General features: G+C 37.3%; 1 protein-coding gene across 1 annotated transcript in view; it reads left to right on the top strand.

The window, feature by feature from the left end:
• The first annotated feature begins 927 nt into the window (after positions 1-927).
• Positions 928-10,984, top strand: part of LOC134791680 (uncharacterized) — a 61,852-nt gene continuing 51,795 nt past the window's right edge. Inside the window, exon 1 of the mRNA XM_063762773.1 lies at positions 928-1,196. The gene's annotated coding sequence lies outside the window, so the exon portion shown is untranslated. The remainder of the gene's footprint in view (positions 1,197-10,984) is intronic.

Raw genomic sequence — 10,984 nt, 5'->3', positions numbered from 1 at the left:
AATTCGAATAGAAATTGTAAAGTTACCTTGCAGACCTCGCATCTAAATATATTTGGTCATGATATTTTGAGTTTTATTCACCAGTACTAGAGTTCACTTTTATTAGCGATTTCATCAAGATGTAGCTTTATTGAATTATATTCGAGTGATATAAAGTTAGAATGTAACTGTGAGATCCTCGTATTTCAGCCCGTACAAGATTAGAACATTGAGTTTTATTGCTTAATATAAAAGTCCAGTTTTAAATAATTGACCTGATTATGATACGTTATGACTAAAGTTCTTTGGTGAATAACATTGTCCGTGACACATGACGTCAGCGTTACGTTACGCGTTACGCTGAATCGAGTTTATCATTTTTTTCCCACCTCAAAAGTGCTCAGCGCCGCTAAAGAAGTTTTCACTTCAAAAATTAAACAATAATTTTGCTGTATTTAACCACAGTTGCCATATAGGTACCAACATTGGCATCTAACTGAAGGTAAGCTATTCTATTGGTTTGTAACATTGATCGTAAGTACATACATTTACCTAGTTAGTTTTTAATGTATTATGGTGCATTTTAGTTAAAATTAGTTATTCATAGCAATGATAGGTACAAACTAATAAAAAACATTACTAAATAGGTATTATTAAAGATTGATCAATGACGCGCAAAACAAAACAGTTATTGTTATTGTTTTTATCATACCATATACGGTTGGTTGGTACTAACCATAATTGATAGTACTACATGGATATGTCATAATCAAAACAACAGAAATTTTAAACAAAAGAAGCGTGTACAAGCATGCATTTCGATCGTTATTGCTAATCTTAGGCCTCGGGCGCATTATCAAAGACTCACAAGTCCGGATGTGTTAGAAGTGTCAGATTATGCACATTGGTGCATAATGCAGTCAATTTTCTTATTTGATTCGTCCGGAAACGGCAAGCAAAGGCAAAAAGACGAGTGGGTTCTCGGGCCGAGCGCCGCTGCCGCTGCTCACTCGACATTCGGCTCGAGTCTGCCGAGCGCGCTGCGTGTGTCCCGCGCTCTCCGCCAATCAAACTTTACTCGCTTCCACGATCGTGAATCAAGTGCACTTTATGAACAAACAGTTTCAACTTGACTTACACTAGTGACAGTTTTTGTGTTGTTTGATTTTGTTTTGTGAACACATTGGAGGTGCCCAATATTCCGATACCGGCTATTGGTGAGTATTACTGATTTTTAATTTTACCGGGTGATTTACGAGGCGCCCGTGTTTAATTCGCGATTTTCTTATTTTAACCCGCCGGAGGTCGGCGAGTACAGTGCATCGCCTCGGTTTCCATGTCACTGCGCTCTCAGAGAATTGTTATCGTCCCATTGTTATTGGCCCAGTTACTGCTAATTAATACGTTTCCATTACTTAAATTACTAATAGTGTAATATTATCATTAGACGAAATTCATACAATAATAGATTAAAATGCAATCAGTTTATGGATAGAGTAGCCGGTCGGCTGCGGGGACCGACCGCAACCGCGGCTCGGTGCAATAAAATGTTAAATAGGTAGCCGTGCGAAGCTATACCCATAACAATCAATCATTTATCTGTCGAAAGCCTTGTTTGGCGTACAAATCAGTTACAAGTACATCCGTTAATGACCTTACCAAGTTTTTGTTATCAACATTTAGAAATCATGGACTTTTTTGTTTTATCTCGCACTTAACATCGCGGCGCGTTGAAGTCTTTCATACTTAACGAAACAATATTCCAAAATATTTATTAATATAAATAATTATTTTACTATACGAATAATGAGGATATATCTAAGGATTATAAGGTGTTTATATTCTAATGAAGAGTAAATTGTTATCGCAGTGTAAATATTTGAACTGGTGTTACTGTTTACACAATGCAATTGTTGTTGACATAATTCTCACAATCGATGGACTTCGGTCATTCTCGTTCTGATTTTAGGACGACAAGATAATCCTTCTAACTTTTAAATGTAATATATTTGAATAACCGTATCGGTTATCAAAACTTAAATTTAACAACAATTTAATTCCTGCAGAAAAGATGATTCCATTTCAGTTTAGGTAAGTTACTGTTTAAATATTGTTTAAGCCATTAACACCAATATGATTTCAATAGGTACCAGTGCTCCGGACTTATAATTAATCTTCGAAATCAAATTGGAATTAATAATGAATAATTTAACTATAATCATAATCACACCATAATCAATATCAATCAACATGTCTGATCAGGATACGCTCACGCTTCACATAAAGTAGGTAGGTAGGTAATACCTACTTATAATATGCTTCAATTTGCAACCTATGTCTGACATTTTTATCAAAACAGAACAGCGCTTTTTCCCTTGCAAGATTTCCATCAACTGAGATGGGCATGAAAAATTAAGCGCAATTAAAAGGCGTGTCATCATTGTTATGAATTATGATGTTGTGTCCGATAATCAGTTTGTTGATAACTAAACAACTAAAACAGACGGGGAGATGTGATGTGTCCGCCACATGTCGCGTCCGCGATTAAGGACACTACAAAAACGGCCAATGTAGGCCACTATTGGTTATTTCTTATTCTACGCACTAGGGAATACTCACAGTTTTGTAAAATAGTGTCAACATGATATCTTGGTTTCCTCAAAACTTTTTAAAAGAAATTCCTACGAGGGGGTATTCTGATCATATCCCTTTATCTGGCTCGGTCGAAAGTTAAATAATATTTAATGCGTACCTAACACGAATCCTTTAAAATTGATCACATATTCGGGAATAGAATAACCCAATAGGTTCAAGTATGTACAACTACGATAATATATTTAGTAGTCTTTTGTGACCAAAGGACATAGAACACATATGATACCTCCCCCATGGATACTAACTAGCTAGGCTAATTAACCACGCCCTATGTAATAGGGATTAGGTTTTTCTATCTGAATACTAACTGTGGAATAATTCCGTCGGAACAAAATTCATATCAGGATAAATTAAGTCTTACCAATTCTGATTGAAAACACTTACTTAGTTGGTATAATAATGTGTTTAACGTAAACATAATATATGTTATCTTAGAATACACCACGTGATTTACCTATTTGTTTATTATTTTTAATTGTTAGCTTACGTCTTAACTTATCATGGTTTTGTTTATACGAGTAAACTTATCGTTTCATCATAATCATCAACATCATACACGTTTTTTTTCTCCATGACTATGATATAATATAATACTGTGGTATGCTAAATGTGTCAGTTATGATTCCGATTAAAATAATAATTCAAATTCGGTATTGGGTCGTTCTCTCATTTCGTGCAAATCGGTGATGTTCTCTCGATTTGTAAATTTTCTTTTAAATGGTAAATTTTTGGGTTTTCATGCATTGTGGATTCATTTATTGACACTTTTATGCTAAAGGCACCTTCGTATAACCTTATTCCTTTTCATTTAATAAGACTGGTGGTAATGAACTACGCGCTGGTAATGAAATGGGCATGGATGGTAATTTTATCAGTGGAGGGTAATGAAACAAACTTATGAAATCGCAATAAAAAAACTTTAGTTAACGAAAATTAACACCATTAATATAATGAACAACATTAAAATCACGTGTTTTAAGCGCTGTGCAGACGATCAAGCCGACTTAACAAATACTCCGGCTTGACAATCGCGACTTATGATTTACCACCTAGCTTGTAGCGATTGTCAAGCACAATTTACGTGATTGAAGACGTATTTCGTATTGTTTATTTATTTAATGATTATACAGCACTACATTAGTCTTGTCACCAACACACTGAGAAACTACATACTTTAATTTAAAATTAACATCCAAATACACTCGACTGCCAATCCATCCACCGTAGCTCCATAAACTCGCAAAATCTCAAGCACTCATGAGTCAACAGGAGATGCACCAGGAGAAGCCTAAGGGTTATATTTCTAATGTCCGGTACAAAAAGTCTTACAAGCCTCTCTACTAGTTCAAGGCAGCCAGAGTCTCCACGAAAAGTCCAACAAGCTAAAAGTAGTAGGCTTAAGTTCTGCCTCACCTCCAAAGACATGAAGCTCAGGGTTCCTAAAATAAATATTTTTTGGTAATACATCCTAAGGAAATTCTTTTGGACCTTTTCCAATAGTAGAATGTACGTTGACTCGTAAGGGATCCAGGCTAATGCTGACGCCTCCGACTTGCTTCTGACCAGAACATTGTAAAAAACTTTTATGGGGCAAGGGTCATGGAATTCTCTGACGTTGCGAGTGACAAAGCCTAATCTACTGAAGCTACAGTACCAAGTGCTTTCATATGGTCGTGAAATGTTAGCCGCGTATCGAATATGACCGCAAGATCCTTTACTGAGACGACTCTTGTTATTACAAGAGTCTATTGATCTAAGAGTCTATTGGCTCAGGTCCAAGAAAAAATTGAGCATGTGTAGGAAATAGGGCTTGATTAAAACTACACACTTGACACTTAGCCGCATTGAAAGTCAGTTTGTTATCCCGACTCCATTGGAACAGAGATGAAACATCCTCCTGCAGCAACTTACAATCCTCCTCCTTCTCAACTCAATATACCAATTTAAGATCGTCGGCGTAGAGTAGACAACGAGCGTTATGGATAACCGAGGGCAGGTTATTGACCATTATTCCAAATAGGAAAGGCCCCAAGATTGAATCTTGGCTGTCACCAGAACGAGTATGGTACGGATCTGTTACGAAGTGGCCATGCTGGTCGTTGCATACTGCGGTTGATCACGCAGATAACTGGCAAAAATGTTAAGCAAATGTGGATTAAACCCAATAGCGTCTAGTTTGTGTAGGAATACATCGTTACCCACACGATTGAAGGCTTTTCGGAAATCATAATACAGGACGTCTATCAGGATACCCATATCCAGATGCTCTAAGATGGTGTCAACCAAGGTCAGGTTAGTTTTCACAGACCGTTTCGCTCTGAAACCATGCTTAGTGTTGCACAGGAATAATGGTTTCACTTGTTTCGCATACGTGCCATGGAGTATGGACTCAAACAGCTTTGCTAAAGCTGAAAGAAAAGAATACCTTGACTTTGGGATCGGTCTTACCCGTGAAATCTTCCAATGGTGAGGATATGTACTTGTGGAGAGTAGGTACCAGATTAAGCATGGAGTGTATTGGACCATTCAAATGCTCTAAACACCCCTTTAAGATATATGCAGGTACCTAAGTAGTCTGGACCAACAGCATAGAAGCCCGAAAAACTTACTTTGGTGTTAAGACCCCTTACACTTTGGTAAATTAGATCCAGTGAAGGTTTCAAATCAGGATTCCGAAACTAAGTATTACTGGTTGGTTTTTGTCTGACTCTGGAAATAAACAGGATTCATACATTGTCGAGGGTACTCCTATTTTGAAAGTCTTGGAGTCCCCTTTGAGCTTAAGTTCATCGACAGTGCACCATGAATAACAGCAGATATGCCCGTAGGTCCTCCGATCCTCAAGCTATATTCCACAGATGGATGAACTTGCGATGGTCCACCGCCCTGAGAGGGATTTTACACCGCTTTTTACTGCTGGTATCAGTTTTCTGAGATTTATCACGCACGGATTGTCGCTTTTGACGGCGGAGGCACTATTATTGCTTATCGGCCTGTGTTTATGTTTCTGTAGTTTCTGCCCTTTATTTCAAACATTTGCCCCGTTCTCCTCGACACCTTATCGTCGACAGGTATCAAATGATTCCAACTCACTTAGTCTCTTAGTAACGTGTCAAATTTCTCAGCACAGTCCTTGAGTGCGGTCTGGTATTATATGTAGAGCGGCAGATTATGTTAATCTACTGGGCTCTAGTTAAATCCAAAAAATCACCAGTTGGGCTCCCCTATATATTATTACATACAGTTTTAAATGCTTATACCAACATTCTATTTATAATAACTTAACCCTCTTTCCATTAAATGCACTGCCTCAAATACATTATCATTACCTTCTAAATTCGTTCATTACCTTCCCTGGCAAAATTGGAAGGAAAAGAAATGAATGAAACAGATATGAATGAAGTTTTGGAAGTTTTCGTCGCCTAGGTCGGTTGATATCAGACCTTGATTTCGCGGAATAAGCCACACGAAAGGCAACCCTAAAACACATCAATTAGGTATAATTTTAATGATGTCCAATTGGTACTTACTGTATAAATCACTAGATGGCGATGAAGATTTATCTGAACCACACTCCTTCCCGACACGAGAGAACGTAGCTATTTTCGTCAAAAGCAACATACAGACGACCGCTGTGGTAGCACGCGGCCAACTGACTGACGAACAATGTGTTGTATCCGCGGGAAGTGCTATATACCCTTGCTATATAGCAAAATATAGCTAATCTATTTCTCGCGTCGGTAATGAAGAAATTGCTTGGACCATCACTTATAAGGCTGTATAGTTTTATTGTTAATTTCTTAGCGTATAATATTATAGGATATAAAACATAACTAAATTACTTGTTTACTGAACCAACAACAAGTTTTCTATTTTTAGTATCTTAAGGTTCAAATCGAGGTCAAAGTATAGCTTCACGCGATACGTGCAGAGAGGAATGAAAATAGTGGGGGTTAATTGTAAATATAAAGAAAATAACCACCTTTTTAGAATTGTTCATGGCGGGCCAATATACTTTAGGTCCTATGTTACAACCTTGCATTAACAGATATTCGAAAACACCATCACATTTTTGGTAAATTGCAAATAATACCGATTTGCACGAAATGCGAGAATGACCCTATTATGAAACTTTGCCTTGATGATGCTCTTCTGACCGATTTCGGCCAGAGCGACTGTTTGCTCTAGAGTAGGCAATTTTTATTTCGCGTCATTAGAGTGTTGCTGATCCACTCTCTGGTGCGCCCTTAGGTGGCTCACGTACCCTATCTTCTTGCTAAATAATCGAGCTTTCATTTTATTTTTTTCCGTCTCTATGACATCGACGGGTCCCAAACAGTGCGAACTTACGTAGACATCCTATGCTTCTTATTCCATACGAGCGCATTGTCGATATAAGATATTTTGTGAATCACGAAGACGGCCGCGTACATATATTCCCATTGCTTGCGATGCGCTGGTAACTAAACCATTGTAATAAACCAATATAACTGTGACCCCAATGTGCGTGACATAAATAGTCATGCCCTATCACAAAGCGCACACTGGTCGGCTCAAATATTCCACTTGCCCACGCTCGTTAAGCGGTTGAAATATTCCCTCGAACCGCGAACGAGGGCCTAATCTAATTGCACATGTGTGACACGATCGCGTTTACCTCGGTCACCGTTACCTTACCAACACCAATGACACAGCACAGCCGTAAGATATTCATTCGTAGGTACGTATTCCATTGATTTTTTCACATCACCTAATCAGAAAATGGATTTTTCTTCCCTGCTAGGAGGGATCAAAGTGGCACTTTTCTGTTCAACGACATTTCATTGCCAGTATAAAATATTAATATAATTAACTATGAACATCGTATGTACAGCCTGGCAAAAAAGAGTAGAAATTAAAAAGTGGCAACACTGTAGTGTCAACACTAAGATTTTTTTTTATTTTCCTCATAGTTGATGTAAAAAGCAGTATGTGTCACACGCTATCAAAATTATTTCGTCTTGGGACACTTGAATCCCTCATTACGCTCAGCGGGCGCAGCACGGTTCCATTTTTATCGACTATCACTATGCGCGTCCCTTTCGCACTTACATACTTGTTAGAACGTGACAGGCATGGCGACAAGGGATAAAAACGCAACCGTGCTACGCCGCCAGGATTCTACTTTAGAATCCCTCACTACGTTCGGGATTCTATTGCAAAATCCATCGCTTCATTCAGGATTCAATGTACGCCCTTGACGGAAATATATCATTTTGATCCCTTGTAACACAAACTACTATAGTACTCCTGTACGGATATGATGGTCGTTCTTGTCTACGAGACAGCGTGATAAAACGGTGTCCGTCATTTTCTATCCCACGGTGTTAAAAAGTGACAGCTATTTTATCACATGGATAAAGATGGATAAAGCTATCCATAATACGCCGGCTGGTAATATTGCAATATTGCAAAGTTAAATAAATGACCGAGAAAAAACGAACTGTCCAGTTTATTGTTATTATATGATACCTCGTATTTATAGTTTATTTATAGTTTTGACTGATGGTATATGATATGCTACTTATATTTTACATTTAATTAAACTTTGCGGAACTGGGCAGATGTTTTTTTGATTTATTTTCGGCATAAAAATATCAATAAATCTAAGTAATAAAAAGGCAAAATCTGCTGAAAATATTATAAACATGATTTAAAACGGATTCTCCCTAAGCATTATTAACGATGCAATAAAATTAGGTATCTATGTACGTTTAATAATTATACTTGTATAGTTTCAGATTACCAACCAATAATTACCAGTCAATATTCAACTTAAATGTAATAGAAATCCTAAAATAACCATGATACAAACCGGAGATTAAAGCCACGTCACTATTGTCGGTGTTATTAAACTCCCCGGGAATGTTAATCCTTTGTACCGTGATTTAAACGTGGCTTTCATCGACATAATAGTTACATAAATAACTGGCTCAATCAAATTTAAGGAAGCGGATCGCGATTAAGTAGCAATGTCATCATGTCATGTATAATATTTGGGAAAACCGACGTAAAATGTCTCACGACGTTCTAGTTACACTTGCATTTGAAATTAGGCTCAAAGGCTCGAACCAATCGGTGAACCTACATTGTTCTTATTTGTCTTTTCGTCACACAATATGTGTTCTCTCTTAGAACCTTATCAGAGACAAAATGAAACCCGATAAACCCGTTAATTAGTTAGCAAAATTGAGTCGTGTTATCTGGTTACCTCCATTACACAATACCTCCATAACATACAATAAAACAATTTTTATATGCCAGTATTTATGTAGTTGATATTGTTTTGGAATTAATAACAGTTGTATTTTTTGACATTTTATTACTGAATTTCGTCATGCGTAAATAGTTATTAATTACTTAGGGGCTATTCATAAATTACGTCATTTCAAATTAGGGCGGGGGGGGGGGGGGTCTGGACATCGGATGATGGTAGCATGAAGTAGGAGGAAACGGGGTCATTCGAAAGCATGATTTTTGGATGATTTTAAGGGGGGGGGGGGGGGGGGGTCAAAAATCGTCAAAAATAGATGACGTAATTTATGGACAGCCCCTTACCTAATTATTGGCAATTAATTTTATTTTTAATATCACAAACATTAACATAAATACTTGTCCAACAATATATGAAATGAAAGTAATTATAACAAACATTGCACGAAAATAAACCCAATGGATTACAATACCACAGAATAAATAATAGTACTAGGTACAGAAGACTCACTCTCTAACAAAACGCGTCTGTTACGATCAGGACAGATATGGCCGCTAGGTGGCGACAGCGCCACGCGCGGCTTATGGCTAGCCACCAAAATTGGTGTGGAACGGATGTACTTTTAGCTACCTGTAGCAAAGCGACGAAATCGCGGAGTGAGCCACGCCTGACAATACATATTTACAATGTTACCTCATAAAATCATTATTCATACACAAACGACAGAGTTCAACGTGTATTTGCAACTTGTGTAAGTTGCAATTGCTGTATAATGTGTATAAGGACGTAGGCAACCGATGACATTACTAAATTGCATTGCAGTTAAGGGTTTTGTATGCATTTACGAGACAATGGTGTCCACAATCCATAATGCTTAGAGTACGCGCGAGCGTGCCGCCACCGCATAACATGGGCTTACATTACAGAATCGAAACACAATCGGATCGCATTCAAAAACAAGCAAGTGGCTCCGGAGTTACTTGCGTTCTTCCTAGATTAAATCCATACTTTTTACGATATAGTTATGTAACAATGGAATTTGAGGAATTTATCGTTTCGTTGTGATCGTGATTTACTGTGTTGTTTTCTAAAGGTAGGTACTTAAATTACGGGGTTTAAAAGAAACTTCCAAAATATGGAAAAATAATTAGTGTTCAATGAAATACCATTTACAAAATATGCAGCAGCAAACTACAAAAAGCTTAGGTACAGGTATTTAAAAATGATGACGTACTAAAACATATATGATAACCGAACCTAACCAAAAATGTAACTAGTTAGTTATAAAAACAAGAAACAATTAAATAGAGGAAGTAGATTTCATAAAATGTATTGACCTCCATTGAAATATTTGAAATTGAACTGCTATGATTCAGAACGCTTACAGTATTCATATATTGGCTCAGATGGACCAGTAAAGTTTGAGCCCCAATTATTAACACATTCACTGCCCCCAACGCACATTGTGCGTCCACTACTCCACTGTCATACAAGTTTTTTCCTAGGCCACGCCCCTGGCAGTGAATGCGTTAAGGATGGTTGTTTCAGATCTATCAGAGTTTCATTGGGACAAAAACGTGAGGGTGTCACAGGTTTGACGCATCGAGTAACCTGTCGCGAAATCGACGCCTGCGGCCTACCCGAACCAGCCTGATCGATAGACTCCACGTCCTATTATGTTTTATTAAGCCCATCAATTTTTACGACTGTTTTAGACGTCTACTACCTGCACTAAGTGTGCCACTAAATTAAGTTAGCAGCAGCCACAAGGTGGCTTGTTAGGTAGTAATATGTAGGGCATGTAGGCGTATTTCATTTTTAGTTCAGTCAAATTATTAGTAACCTACTAATAATATTAACTTTTAATCACAATTTCCAATAAGGGTCAATTAATTAATACTAGCAAGTAAATCTTTTTAGACATTATTCTGACTCGGTTGAGTTATATTTAATCGTATGGAGTATAACAAAGTCAACAGTATTCATGGTGTAAAATAACGATAAGCGCGCACATTTTCTTATTGAAGATCATTAAAGTTTTGATAATAAAGCATTAATTTAGATATAAGCTAATAAAGTTCAAAAATTTCAAGTTAA

The sequence above is a fragment of the Cydia splendana genome, chromosome 6, assembly GCF_910591565.1.
Source record: "Cydia splendana chromosome 6, ilCydSple1.2, whole genome shotgun sequence".
In the NCBI taxonomy this organism is placed as follows: domain Eukaryota; kingdom Metazoa; phylum Arthropoda; class Insecta; order Lepidoptera; family Tortricidae; genus Cydia; species Cydia splendana.
This window is presented reverse-complemented; position numbering and strand designations above follow the sequence as displayed.